This window comes from Bubalus kerabau, chromosome 9 (genome assembly GCF_029407905.1).
Source record: "Bubalus kerabau isolate K-KA32 ecotype Philippines breed swamp buffalo chromosome 9, PCC_UOA_SB_1v2, whole genome shotgun sequence".
In the NCBI taxonomy this organism is placed as follows: domain Eukaryota; kingdom Metazoa; phylum Chordata; class Mammalia; order Artiodactyla; family Bovidae; genus Bubalus; species Bubalus kerabau.
Genome location: NC_073632.1, coordinates 85060822 through 85076838, shown reverse-complemented (window position 1 = coordinate 85076838; position 16017 = coordinate 85060822). Strand labels below are relative to the sequence as shown.

Here is a 16017-nt window from a genome sequence, read left to right as displayed (position 1 = left end):
GAGAAGGGGACGACAGAAGATGAGATAGTTGGATGGCATCACTGACTTGATGGACATGAGTTTGAGCAAGCTTTGGGAGCTGGTGCTGGACAGGGAAACCTGGTGTGCTGCAGTCCATGCAGTTGCAAAGAGTTGGACACAACTGAGCGAATGAACTGAACTGAACTGAACATTACATGTAAACTCAATTTTGATGTTTCAACTAAAAGTCTTCCCCTTGGCTCATGATCCAAGATTCATTTATTCTGAGTATATCATCTGATAAATTTTCATTTATCAAAAACATATTTATCTTTAATTTAATTACAGATGCTGCTGCTGCTGCTGCTGCTAAGTCACTTCAGTCGTGTCCGACTCTGTGTGACCCCATAGATGGCAGCCCACCAGTCTTCCCCATCCCTGGGATTCTCCAGGCAAGAACACTGGAGTGGGTTGCCATTTCCTTCTCCAATGCATGAAAGTGAAAAGTGAAAGTGAAGTCACTCAGTCATGTCCGACTCTAGCGACCCCATGGACTGTAGCCTACCAGGCTCCTCCATCCATGGGATTTTCCAGGCAAAAGTACTGGAGTGGGGTGCCATCGCCTTCTCCAATTACAGATGACACTGATGTAGAACTTCAATTTTTCATGGGTCTTTGGATAAATAAAAGTATTCCTTACTATCTTATAAATTCAATCTTCCAAAAACTACTTCAGAATATCAGAAAATAAGCAGACTATATCAAAATGAGGCAGTGCAACAGAAATATTATTTTATTTATGTTACTTTATGTATATTTACACAAATATATTTCAATTAAAAATTGAAGTGAAAACATACAATTACTTTAACATAAAGTAATTGCATATTTTCACTTCAATTTTTATGTCATTTATCCTTATAGAGAAAAACACAAAATCACATTTAATTTCCCAGTTGCATTATACAATATAGGAGTAGTTACCTTTGAAATCTAACAGGTTTTTAAATAAAAATGATCATCAAATTTTGGAATAAATATTTAAAAACTTACCACATTAATTTTTGTTGTTTCTATTTTTCAATCCCGGCTTTCTAGAACTGGGACTTTTATTATTAATATTTAGGACAGATTTAAACCTTTCACTTTTTTCCCCTCTTAGACTCAGGCCCAAGATGTCTATCTTTTCCATGACCTTATTTTTTTCTTATTAGTACAAAGTTAAATTTCTCTTCTTGAGTTTCAGTCTTTGATATAAAAAAGTACTCATTTAAAACAGCTTAATTCATATGTTTAACTTTATATACATAAATGTATATCACCATTCTATTTTTTAGCTAAATATACAAAATACACTCAAGCAAAATGTTCACATTCTTCATATGTGCTTCTAACCAATAAAGTTTCATAGTTTCAATAAGTGTATGGATTTTTTAAAGTTAATTGCTTATTGTTGCCTTCCTACCCCCACAAAAGATGCACAATCTTTGTGTGTGTATGCTCAATCATTCAGTTGTATCTGACTCCTCACAACCCCATTGACTGTAGCCAGTGGATTTCCCAGGCAAGAATACTGTAATGGTTTGCCAATTCCTACTCCAAGGGATCTTCCCAACCCATGGATCAAACCCACATCTCGTGCATTGGGAGGCTGATTCTTTAACCACCGTGCCATCTGGGAAGCCCATTTTCTCATTCTTTAGGTTCTAAGATCTCTGAATTTTACATTCTGAATTTTTAAAAAATACATTAGTAGTCTGCCAAGTGTTGTTTGTCTTGCTTTTCCATTTCTTGTATTTTTCTGTTTTGGTAATGTGCACACACTTGTTGATGATCATACATATTTAAATATATTAGTCCATTTTTACCTACATCCCGTGACTTTAAAAGTAAGGTTCAGGTATGGAAGTACTGGCTTCTGTGAAGAGACTTCTGGGGAGGCCCTTGTCTGGTTCTGGGTGGGACACTGTAGGACTGCGCTTCCTCGGGAGAGGATCAGCACCCATTACTTCTAGGCTGGGGTCTTCTAGTCCATGAGGAGGTAGTGATCACATCTCAGGAACTTAATTTTATTTCCAGACAATCTACAAAATACTTCTTTTCACCAATGGGAACCTCATGGGAAGGCAGATTTGGGGCTAAGAGTGAAGGTTTACAGCTGGGCTTTCATTATTTTTTAATAACAGTTCCATTTTCCCACAGGAAAGTCTTTGAAGAAGTTGTATTTGCACTTGTTGGCACCATACAGATACCTAAGAGGATTCCTCTGAATTTTTCCTTCATACTTTTAATGATTTTGTGATCTCTTTTGGGTATCTGAGGGGATGGTAGTTGGGAATTTGTCCTTCCCAAGAAAACCATGACTCCATCTGGCAGTAGTTTCATGCTGAGTCTAAGACCATCATGTCTCCCAAAACCAGTGGGTCCCACATTTATTTTGTTTGAAGGGTGACCCGTGAAGTTAGGCAACAAGGCAGCTCTGTCAGGACTCTGCTACAATTTGGGATCATAACTGATTAGCAAGATCAACTGATTCACAAGATTACTTTGGTACAATTCAAATTGATACAGAATGGATTGCAAAATGGTTTAAAGACATATGGAGGAGGTGAGGTGTTTCCTTTCCAGTTCTTAAACTTGAATCAAGATCCATACATAGTAAATTAATCTAATCTAGGGACAACTCAGGTAACACAGCAGTAAAGAACCCACCTCCCAATGCAGGAGATACAAGAGATGCAGGTGATCCCTGGGTTGGGAAGAGCCCCTGGAGGAGGAAACAGCAACCCATTCCAGTATTCTTGCTTGGAAAATCCCATGGGCAGAGGATCCTGACAAGCTACAGTCCATGGGGTCGCAAAGAGTCAGACGTGACTGAGCGTACGTGCATACAGGGACAACCAGTCACATAAAGATATTTAGAGCAGGAAAGGGGTCTTAAAAACCAGACAGGAAGACAGACAAACTCAGTTAGTGGTCTGTTGCGGGAAAAAAAGCCTAGGCATCTGTGCACTACAGAAGGGAGATAAGAAGGAGACACAATAAAGAGGATTAGAAAATAAAGGAACAGAGGTTTAACCATTTGCTCACTCCCTCCTATTCTGCTGACCACCTCTGCCTTCTCAGGGTTTGTGATATCCCAGATTCTATCAAAATCACATCGAATTTTTGTGGAGAAAAAAACGACACAGAAGTTAAAAATAGGTCCATACTCTTTGATAAGAACTGCATTGCAAGAAGGAAGGAAAAGGGTACTTAGTGTATTGTAACAAGGTGACCACCACACTCCTGTTTTTTAACACATCAAAATGACAGGCTTTCCTTAAAACATAATTTCAACCTTAGACCCCTTCTTAGAATGGCTTTGTGATTAGCAGCAAAAGTCAGGCCTCATGACACTCAGGTAGGGAAAAGGAGAACTCATGACCCTTAGGGAAGAAAATCAAAAGAATTGATATATAATATTAAATTACCAAAAAACTCACAAAGAAAAAAAAAAAAAGCTTTTTGAAAGAGAAATACATGCCTTTGGCAAACCTTTGAAAGGAAGCACAGTGCTCAAGTGGTAAAACACCATGGATCTATCATTTTTGGAGACTTGATTCCTTTATTTCCTCTTGCCAAGCAGTGCTATCTTACTAGGAAGGACTGATTGTTTTTCAATCGGTACCTCAAGTTTTTCAAGGAGTACATCAAGTTTTTTCCAAGGAGTATGTTCAAGTTTATTTCAAGGAGTACGTTCAAGTTTTTTTTCAAGGAGTACATCAAGATCATATATCATCACCCTGCTTATTTAATTTATATGCAGAGTACATCATGTGAAATGTTGGGCTGGATAAAGCACAAGCTATAATCAAGATTTCCAGGAGAAATATCAATAACCTCAGATATGCAGATGACACCACCCTTATGGCAAAAAGCAAAGAGGAACTGAAGAGCCTCTTGATAAAAGTGAAAGAGGAGAGTGAAAAAGTTGGCTTAAAACTCAACATTCAGGACTCCCTTGGTGGTCCAGTGGCTAAGACTCTGAGCTCTCAGTGCTGGGGCCCTGGGTTTGATCCCTGGTTGGGGAACTAGATCCCACATCCCACAACTAAGACCATGTGCAGCCAAATAAATAAATAAGAATAATATAGAGTGAAGTAAGCCAGAAAGAAAAACACCAATACAGTATACTAACGCATATATATGGAATTTAGAAAGATGGTAACAATAACCCTGTATACGAGACAGCAAAAGAGACACTGATGTATAGATCAGTCTTATGGACTCTGTGGGAGAGGGAGAGGGTGGGGAGATTTGGGAGAATGGCATTGAAACATGTATAATATCATGTATGAAATGAGTCGCCAGTCCAGGTTCGATGCACGATACTGGATGCTTGGGGCTGGTGCACTGGGATGACCCAGAGGGAGGGTATGGGGAGGGAGGAGGGAGGAGGGTTCAGGATGGGGAACACAGGTATACCTGTGGTGGATTCATTTCGATATTTGGCAAAACATACAATATTGTAAAGTTTAAAAATAAAATAAAATTAAATTAAAAAAAATATTTTTAAAAACCCTCAACATTCAAAAAACTAAGATCATGGCATCCAGTCCCATCACTTCATGGCAAATAGATGGGGAAACAATGAAAACAGTGACAAACTTTATTTTCATGGGCTCCAAAATCACTGCAGATGGTGACTGCAGCCATGAACTTAAAACACACTTGCTCCTTGGAAGAAAAGTTATGACCAACCTAGATAGCATATTCAAAAGCAGAGACATTACTTTGCCAACAAAGGTCCATCTAGTCAAGGCTATGGTTTTTCCAGTAGTCATGTATGGATGTGAGACTTGGACTATAAAGAAAGCCGAGCGCCAAAGAATTGATGCTTTTGAACTGTGGTGTTGGAGAAGACTCTTGAGTCCCTTGGGCTGCAAGGAGATCCAACCAGTCCATCCTAAAGGAGATCAGTCCTGAATATTCACTGGAAGGACTGATGCTGAAGCTGAAACTCCAATACTTTGGCCACCTGATGTGAAGAACTGACTCACTGGAAAAGACCCTGATGCTGGGAAGGATTGAAAGCAGGGGGAGAAGAGGATGACAGAGGATGAGATGGTTGCAGGGCATCACCAACTTGATGGACATGAGTTTGAGCAAGCTCTGGGAGTTGGTGATGGATAGGGAAGCCTGGCATGCTGCAATCCATGAGGTCACAAAGAGTCAGACACAACTGAGCAACTGAACTGAACTGATTGTTTTTCATCAAATGTCATCTACCTGACAATGGGTCAGGGTGGCTCTGGACAGAACCTCTGAGTTCAAGGGAGGAGAGAAGATGATCTGTGAGATCCCTTCCCCTGCTAAGATTCTGCAGATGCCACTATAGCAGTCAAACTCGCAATAAATAGGAATGGAAAAAGGGGATGCAGGAAAGAAATAGACCTGACAGGAAGGGCCCAATGTAAAACCACAGGTGGCTTGGCAACCTCAAAGTTGGGATCATCAGCAACTGACATTTCAGTCACTCTATATCATTACCTTCTTGTCATTAATTTTGGTATTTTGTGACTAGAGTTCTTTCAAAAGGATATATTTCCCAACTCTCCTGTGGGGAACATGAGCCAGAGGAAGTGGGACACCATGAAGTGACTGTAACCCTGGAGTTCAGCAATTCTTCCCCCAGGGTTATGTTAGAGTATTCAAAGGCCAGCAGGCTTTTCCTGTTGATCTGCAGCAACAAGTAGACCACTATCCAAAACAGTATCCTAAACTGTGCTGAACAATTGCTGGTGAAACAGGCATTGACAGGAGGAAGCAGAGAAACACTGCCATGCTTCAGCCGTATGGTCTTCCAGCCCCCTTGCCAGCAGGTTAGAACAGTGAAGCCTGTTCCAGGGGAATGTCATTGCTGCAGCCCTTGGTGGCCATGAAAACTCAACCCGATGCTCAATGGAGACATTTTGTATGAACAAGGCAGTACACGACTTCCATGCTCCTGGGTCACTGGTACATTCAGCAGTGCAATAGGGAGGGACTTTGCAGAGATGAACTCAGTATTATTGCAATATGCAGACTTTGGAGAAGGCACTGGCACCCCACTCCAGTACTCTTGCCTGGAAAATCCCATGGATGGAAGGGCCTGGTGAGCTGCCATCTATGGGGTCACAAGAGTCGGACACAACTGAAGCAACTTAGCAGCAGCAGCAGCATGCAGACTTTATTCTAACCTACCTTGACATGAGCCAAGTCTCCCTTGTAGAATGCATGCAGCAAAATCTTTTTAATTGAGATTAAACAGAAAATCTGAGTAAAGGAGCATACCCTAAAATGTACCTGCATTGTTCATAAGAAAAAAATTCATGATTAAATTGTTATCCTGAAAATATATTTAAGTAACTAAATAAGGCCACTTAAGAAGTAGAGCTCTTCTTTCTAGTGTAGCACCCAACTGTTCCATTAGTCACTGTTTGACTCTCAGGAGACCCCATGGACTGTAGCCCACCAGGCTCCTCTGTCTATGGCATTCTCCAGGCAAGAATACTGGAGTGGGTAACCATTCCCTTCTCCAGGGGATCTTTCCAACGCAGGGATCCAGATCTCCCTCATTGCAGGCAGATTCTTTACCATCTGAACCACGAGGGAAGCCCAGCAACCAATATTTATGCAGATTTAAAATGATTTATCAATGAAAGCTAGTTCACATTGCCCTTTACTAAAGACAATCCTTGTTTAACTACTTCTCACTTAAAAGTAATAAAACTAAATTATTTCCATAGGATATGAATCATACGTTTCACTTCTGGAGACCATCTGAACACAACTAGTACAAATTGAAAAGGTATCACCATAGGAATCAAATGTTGTAAATTTCTGCATGGTTTTGTATTTAGACTAGTTGAAAATAATCTCTGCTTGGCCATAAGCCCTATTCTAGAAACACAAAGATGACATCTGCTGAGTACAAACAGAATATACAAAGACTTGCTTCTTATCCCCACAAATCTAACCCAGATCAAGTGTATACATACCATGACCAAGAAACGATACAAGATTCTCATACTTAAACTTGGTTCTAAACAGCAATAACTGCAAAATACTATTAGTTTAGAAAATACTAATTCCCATTTCACAGACTTGACTTAAACACATCATTATTGGAATTAGTTAACATATATTAGTGTTTACTATATAGATCATATTCACTGTGTTAGAAAATAGGTAGTCTCATTTTACAGAGTAGGAAATTAAAGCTGAAGAGATTAAAATATAGCCTAAATAAAAGACAGAACTGGAATTAATATGGAGGCAGCCTAATTTTCAGGCTTATAGTTGTAATTATTATTTGATTTCTGCTTCCCTTAAGCCCATAGTAGAAAAATACAGAATTCATAAACTCTTATGTTTGAAAGAGAACTTAAGTGAGTCATTTAATCTAATCCTTCTCCCCTCCCAAACCCACCACGAGAAACTTCTTCTTCAGTGTCTTTAAAAGAAAGAAACAGCTCTATTGGATATTTCCAAAACTAGAGCTTATTTCTTTCGAGATAGTTCATTTCACTGCTGGATCATCATAATGGTTAAACAGATCTTCCTGAATGACAGTACAAAGATTTTTTTTCTAACTTCTTTCTCTTCTAAAATTCACTAGCAAACAAGAACAAGAAACAGAAACAAAAAGTCTTAACATCAATAAAATCAGAAGAATTGAATCCATAAACCCCAAACCACAATGAATGAAGACTAGAATACAAGATATAATGGTAAATGATCCCACAGAAAAAATGTGCTTGACGGAAATGGGGTTGGGTGGCCATGGGGAAGGCAGTGAAAAACTGAAAAGCAAGCTAATTGCCCTGGCAGACTCTGAAAAGACTAAAGAATTCCACGTTGATACTGAGCAAGTGGTGAGGGCTTCCCTCGTGGCTCAGCTGGTAAAGAATCCACCTTTAATGCGGGAGACCTGGGTTCTATCTCTGGGTTGGGAAGATCCCCTGGAGAAGGGAATGGCTACCCACTCCAGTACTCTAGAATTCCATGGACTGTATAGCCCATGGGGTCACAAAGAGTCAGACACAACTGAGCAACTTTCACTCACTCAATAAAGCGGTGATACTATATCAAAAGTAGTAGCAAGGCACAGGACTATAATGGGATCGATCATTTGATGGCTAGTTTTTTGTTTGGTTGGGTTTTGTATTTGGCTTTTAACTAGGAGAACACTTATGGCACCCCACTCCAGTATTCTTGCCTGGAAAATCCGATGGACAGAGGAGCCTGGTGGGCTGCAGTCCACGGGGTCGCTAAGAGTCGGACACGACTGAGTGACTTCACTTTCACTTTTCACTTTCATGCATTGGAGAAGGAAATGGCAACCCACTCCAGTGTTATTGCCTGGAGAATCCCAGGGACGGCGGTGCCTGGTGGGCTGCCGTCTATGGGGTCGCACAGAGTCAGACACAACTGAAGCGACTTAGCAGTAAACCCAAGGGTCCCCAACTCCAAACCACTAAGTCAAACAACGTCTTTCCACCTTTTTGAGATACTTGAGTGTTGGGGGCCGGCGTGAGGCACTCCGCCCATGGCAAAGGTCATGAGGCAGGAGGCTCGACATACGCAAAGGCGGGATCGAGCCTCAGGAGTCCCCCTGGAAATCCTCAAGCATCTACCCCCATAACCAGAGCCTGCCTACTTTACTACTTTGCGCTCTCCCCTACACCTCTGACTTTATGGGGGGCTGTCCCCCACCACCTCTTTCGCAGAAGGAGTTAACTTAGAGCTCCAGTTAATAATAATTCCTGGGCATGATAGGAGTGTTTCAACCTACAAACTCCTCTGAAGGTTCTCTGGCCTGCCTGACAGGCTTGTCCAGCCACATGTGATTGCTCACAGCCTCCCAACTGTGAGAGGCACGAGATGCTTTAAACCTTCTAAAAACAGGTTCCTTAGAAAAGTTAGAAAACTATTAGTATAAGTATAATGGGCTGATTAGAAATTGTATTGGTGAAGGGTTTTTCATTTGTTGAGCCAATGTTTGTTGCTAAGTCCCCATATCCCCTGCCCTTACACACATTAATGAATATATAGAAGAAATAAGTATTAACCTTTGATATTAATCACGTTAGACCTTAGGCTAAGTAAATTCTTTCCTTAACTAAAACCCACTACGCCCTCACCCTATAGGAATGTAACTTTATTTGGGTGGCATCTGTTTTAAGAATAATCACCCCTGGATAAGTAAGTGTCCTGGTTGACTGACCGCTGTCACAAGGAGAGGGTCATAAATTGTCAGCAGGCCCCCTGGCCAGAAGATGATGTAACACCCCTAAGACCTCTGTATACATTTGTATGAAGCACTTTTTTTTATCAAAGTCAGGACTGCTGACCCCGCGTGACTTTTGCATAACATCTCAGTGTATAAAAGTAGACCATGGAAAATAAAGAATCGGGATCAGCTTCTCAAAATACTGGTCTCCCCATGTCACTCTCTCTCTCACTCTGGCTGAGTCTCCATCTGGAGCGCGGAACCCGCCATGCTTACTAATTATGCCTGGGCTTCTAAGATCCGACCAGGGAGGCCGCAGTGTCTCCTCTCCTTTGGGAGAACGGAAGGACGCCTGTGGCCTCCGTAAGTGGTGCAAACTTCTTGTCTTGAAGTTTTATTGGTCTCCCGCGTAAACCAAGCTACTTAGCCTCTTTTCTCCACTGAATTTTCCTACTGAGCTATCCTCATTCTATTACTCTTTATATCTTTGATGAATAAATAATTAAATAGGTCGCCGACGCCATCCCCGCTTCGAATACCCTGGATCAGCCGGGCCTGGACCCCGGCACCTGAGGATTGTTCTGTGAGAAACTTAACTAAAAGATTCTGGATTCAGGGATATGAGGCCTAGAGGAGAACAAGAAGAGGAACAAATTACATAGGGGGAAGGAGGTTAAATACATGAGTCTTCAGACTAAAAAACACATTAAGTACCCATCACAATAAATGAAAAAGGGCTCACATCAAATTTTACTACTGTGAAACTTCAGAATATCAGAGTTAAAAAGAAGATCTTAAGAGGTTCCAGAGAGAAAAACAAAAGTAGATCTCACAGAGAACCAGGAATAAAAGTTTAAGAACAATGGCTGAGAACGAAAAGACAAGGGAACAATGCCTTAAATACTCTTATAGAGATGTAAAAAAAAGTTTTATCCAAATTTTTTTTTACGTTTTGTAAAAAGATTTATACCTAACCAAACTATTAAGTACGAGAGTAGCAAAAAGACATTTGAGACATAAAAAATTTCCCACAAATGCCTTCTCAGGAAGCCAAAAGACAATGTGTTTCACTAAATGAGGAAGTAAACCAAGAAAGAGGAAGAATGGAAATCAGGAAACATGAGAGAGGTAAAGGGAATTCCCAGGATGACAGCAAAGGAAGTGCTAGGACCACAGCTGTGCAGCAGACCAAGAAAGTCACCAAACCAGAACAGAGCAAGAAGTCAAGGCTCTCAGGGTATTTGTATGTGGAAGTGATATCTCCCAAGAAAATATTAGGATGTATTAATATAGATTACCTGATAGATTTGACCTTGGATGACATTGCATACAGAGGTATTTTACAGAGTTCTTGTACAGTTTGGGAAGACTGAGTGCTCTTAATACTAAACAAATAAAAGAAAAGGCTATCATTAACTCCAAGAAAAACAGAAAGCTGCAAAAGAAAGGAACTATAATCATAGTATTCTATCTGATTTAGCAGTGAGTTTTATTTCAATAATTAAAAAATAGAATATGAATTAAAAATTGGTATGTAGTTTTCTCAAGAAATAAGGAAAAGGAAAAGGAAAGCAGTGTAAATAATTTAATTCATCTATCATTATGGGAAAATAATAGGTAATGTCAAAAACTGATGTATGGATATCAATATAGGCATATGACACCAATATAGCCATCTTATTTACAAATGAGAAAGTAAATCACAGAAGCAATATCTGTAATAGTTCAATATTTTTACCTGGGGAGCTTTGAGAAGCATGGCAAAGTTAGAGGAAGGGGTAATGGGGAGAGCAAAAGAATATTGTTTCTTGTGATAAGCTCTCTAGTATCATTTGACTTTCAACTATTTTCTTGTTATACTTACAGAACAATGTTATTTTCAAAAAATTAATTTATTCCTTATATTTAATTTTTATTCTTCAAATATTGATTTTATAATACAGCACTGAGCTCTATTAATTTGTCTTTTTAGTTACCTACTCCAGTTCTTTGGGTCTCTATCAGGTTACAGATATATTCTTGGAAGCCCTTGGTTAGTGTGTGTGTATTCATTTTAATTGTAATTAATACATGCAGGCATACTTCATTCTACTTACTTTTGCTTTATTGTGCTTCACAGATACTGCATTTTTTATAAATTAAAAGTCTGTGGCAACCCTACATCTAGCAAGTCTACTGGTGCCATTTTTTTTCTAATAGCATCTGCTTACTTCATGTTTCTGTGTAACTTTATTTAGGTAATTCTCCAAAAATTTCAAAGTTTTTCATTATTATTATGTTTCTTATGGTGATCTATGATTAGTAATCTTTGGTGTTATTATTGTAATTTGTTGGAACACCACAAACCACACCCATATAAGATGGGAAACTTAATGGATTAAGTGTTGCTGGTGTTCTGACTGCTCCACCAACCAGCTGTTTCCCTGTCTCTCTCTTTATCCTCAGGCATCCCTATTCCCTGACACATGATAATATTAAAATTAGGCCAAATAATAACCCTACAATGGCTTCTAAGTGAAAGGAAGAGTCATATATTTTTCACTTTAAATCAAAAGCTAGAAATGACTACACTTAGTGAGGAAGGCCTGTTGAAAGCCAAAACAGGGCAAAAGCTAAGTCTTATGCAACAAAAGTTATGAATGTAAATGTTCCTGAAGGAAATTAAAAGTGCTAATCCAATGAATATATGAATGATAAGCAAAACAGCCTTCTGGCCAATAAGGAGAAAGTTTTAGTGGTCTGGATAGAAGATCAAACCAGCCACAACATCCCCTTAAGCCAAAGTCTAATCCAGAACAAGGCCCAAACCCTATTCAATTCTATGAAGGCTGAGTGAGGTGAGGAAGCTGAAGAAGAAAAGCATGAATCTAGCACAGATTGGTTCATAAGGTTTAAGTAAAGAAGCCATCTCCATTGTATAAAAGTACAAGGTGAAGCAGCAAGTGCTTGATGTAGAAGCTACAGCAAGTTATCCAGAAGACTTACCAAACGTAATTCATGAAGGTGGCAACACTAAAAAGTTTTTCAGTGTAGACAAAACAGTCTTATTTTGGAAGAAGATGCCATCTAAGATCTTCATAGCTAAAGAGTCAATGCTTGGCTTCAAAGCTTCAAAGGACAGGCTGACTCTCTTGTTAGAAAGAGAAGTTGAAACCAGCGTTCATTCAGCATTCCAAAAATCCTACGGTCCTTAAAAATCATGCTGAATCTACTCTGCCTATGCTCTACAAGTAGAGCAACAAAGTCTGGATGACAGCACATCTACTTACAACATCAGTTCAGTTCAGTCGCTCAGTCGCATCCGACTTTTTGTGACCCCATGAATCGCAGCACGCCAGGCCTCCCTGTCCATCACCAACTCCCGGAGTTCACTCAGACTCACGTCCATCGGGTCAGTGATGCCATCCAGCCATCTCATCCGCTGTTGTCCCCTTCTCCTCCTGCCCCCAATCCCTCCCAGCATCAGAGTCTTTTCCAGTGAGTCAACTCTTCGCATGAGGTGGTCAAAGTATTGAAGTTTCAGCTTTAGCATCAGTCCTTCCAAAAAACACCCAGGACTGATCTCCCTTAGAATGTACTGGTTGGATCTCCTTGCAGTCCAAGGGACTCTCAAGAGTCTTCTCCAACACCACAGTTCAAAAGCATCAATTCTTCAGCGCTCAGCTTTCTTCACAGTCCAACTCTCACATCCATACATGACCACTAGAAAAACTATAGCCTTGACTAGACGGACCTTTGTTGGCAAAGGAATGTCTCTGCTTTTCAATATGCTATCTAGGTTGGTCATAACTTTCCTTCCAAGGAGTAAGCGTCTTTTAATTTCATGGCTGCAATCACCATCTGCAGTGATTTTGGAGCCCCCCAAAATAAAGTGTGACACTGTTTCCCCATCTATTATTTCTCATGAAGTGATGGGACCAGATGCCATGATCTTTGTTTTCTGAATGTTGAGCTTTAAGCCAACTTTTCCACTCTCCTCTTTCACCTTCATCAAGAGGCTTTTTAGTTCCTCTTCACTTTCTGCCATAAGGGTGGTGTCATCTGCATATCTGAGGTTGTTGATATTTCTCCCAGCAATCTTGATTCCAGTTTGTGCTTCTTCCAGCCCAGCGTTTACTGAATATTTTAAGCCAACTGTTGAGACCTACTGCCCAGAAAAACAGATTCCTTTCAAAAGTTTGTTGTTTATTGACAAAGCACCTGGTCATCCAAGTGTTCTGATGGAGATACACTATGAGATTAGTGTTGTTATCATGCCAGCCAACACAATTTCATTCTTTAGCCTACAGATCAAGGAATAATTTCAACTTTTAAGTCTTATCATTCAAGATATACATTTTTAAGGCAATAGTTGCTATAGATGGTGATTCCTCTGATGGATGTGGGCAAAGTAAATTGAAAAATTTCTGGAAAGGATTCACCATTCTAGATGCATTTAAGAACATGAAGTGAAGAAGTGAAGTGAAGTCGCTCAGTTGTGTCCGACTCTTTGCGACCCCATGGACTGTAGCCTACCAGGCTCCTCTGTCCATGGGATTTTCCAGGCAATAGTACTGGAGTGGATTGCCATTTCCTTCTCCAGGTGATCATCCCAACCCAGGGATCGAACCCGGGTCTCCCACATTATAGACAGACGCTTTACCATCTGAGCCACCAGGGAAGTCCTAAGAACATGAGAAGAGGTCAGAATATCAACATTCATGGGAGTCTGGAAGAAGTTGATTCCAGACCTCATGGATGACTTTGAGGGAGTCAAGACTTCCATGGAGGAAGTAGCTGCAGAGGTGAAACAGAATTAAAAATGAAGCCTAAAGACGTGACTGAATTGCTGCAATCTCATGGAAAAAGCCTTAACAGACAAAGAATTTCTTCTTATGCATGAGCAAAGAAAAGTGGTCTCTTGGGATGGAATCTACTGCTGATGAAAATTCTGTGCAAACTGTTGAAATAACAGCAAATAATTTAGAATTTTATACAAATTTAGTTCATAAAACAGCAGCAGGCTTGGAAGGAAGGACTAATTTTGAAAGGAGCTCTACTGTGGGTAAGATGCTATCAAATAGGACTGCATGCTACAGAGAAATCACTTGTCAAAGGAAGAGCTAATCAATGTGGCAAACTTCACTGTTGTCTTATTTTAAGAAATTACCACAGCCATCCATCCTTGAGCAACCACAATTCTGATAAGTCAGCAGCCAACCCTGAGGCAAGACTCTATCTCAGCAAAAATATTACAACTCACTGAAGGCTCATATGATGGCGAGCATTTTTTAGCAAAATAGTATTTTTTTAATTAAGCTATGTACATTTTTTAAGATAATGCTATCGCACACTTAATAGAGTATAGAACAATGCTAACATAATTTATATACACTGGGAAGTTATAAAGTTCATGTAACTTGATTATAGCAATATTACCTTTATTTTGGTGGTCTGGAACTGAACTGCAATATCTCCAAGGTATGCCTGTATAAGCCAATTCTGGGTCTTCTGGGTAGCTGTCATATCCATGTTAACACATGTATCTTTCATTTTGTGTCTTCAATATCATGTGCATATCTAGTTAAATCAGCTCAAAACAGCACTATTTTAATAATTGCAGGAACATGAGAAAGAGCAGTAAATGATGTATTCGTATCAAATGAAGTCCGATTGAAATTATGGCAGGTCATGTGAATGAAACTTATGTAGTAAACTGAATGGACCAAGAGTTGATGAAGTGGAGTCATTTTACAAAGCACATTGTAAAAGAATACCATGAACTCAAAAGGACCAGTATTCATGTTGCAAGTAACAACTCGGGTTCAGCAAAATATTATCTGTCACATGCAAGTAATGTTGTTAGTATGAATTGTATTTATTGTTTTTGTATGGTTTTCAAAGTAATATTTTTTAAAATTCTATCATATAATAATTAAATATCAGAAGGTTATACCTATTTTTATATCAGTATATATTGGTACAAGTAATAATGCAATAACTTGTTTCAGTCATAGTGAGTTCTTTTTCTTCCTTTAATTTCAACATTAAGTTATTCTGTTAAGAGAATATGTACATTACTTATACTTGAGAAGCACTGATGAAATATTGTTTGTTATTTACCGAGAGACCGCTCTGGAATGGTTTGCTACAATCCAATATGAAGTATCACTGACTATGGCCCTCACCAAGCACTCAGTAACTTCAAAGGAAGTACTTTTTTCTCACTCGTTTTAATTCATCAATTTTATTATCAAATGATGCAATAAACAGCGTCATTGTCTTCCTCTCTGGGATTTCTTTATCCTGACCTCCAATTACTAGGTATCCATCTATACATAATCAATGCCTCCCTTGAACTCAGAGAAAGGGGTGAGAAAGTTTGGGAGTAGGATATTTTAGTTTCCTTTTGCCGCCATAAACAAGTTACCACAAATCTAGTGGCTTATAAACAACACAAATTTCTTCTTTTATAGTTCTGGAGGTCAGAAATTCAAAATGCGTTTCACTGGGCTGAAACCAGGTGTCAGCAGACTTGCATCCCTTCTGCAGGACTGTGAGAAGAATCTGCTTCCTTGTCTTTCCCAGCCTCTCGCGACTCCTCACATTCCCTGGCTTGTGTCCCTCCATCACTCTGACCTCTGCTTAGGTCACCAAGTCTACTTTTCTGACCTGACCCTCTTTCATTTTTAAGGACCCTTGTGATTACATGGGAACCATCCAGTAATTGTGGATAATCTCTCTATCTCAAGATCCTTAAGTTGATCACATCTGCAAGTCTCCTTCACCACGTAAAGCAGCATATTCACATGTTCCTAAGA

The 16017-nt window shown here is 39.6% G+C and overlaps 1 long non-coding RNA gene across 1 annotated transcript in view; it reads right to left on the bottom strand.

The window, feature by feature from the left end:
- LOC129620082 (uncharacterized) overlaps nt 1-16017 on the bottom strand; it is a 234692-nt gene that overhangs the window by 163602 nt on the left and 55073 nt on the right. The gene's annotated exons all lie outside the window — the stretch shown is intronic.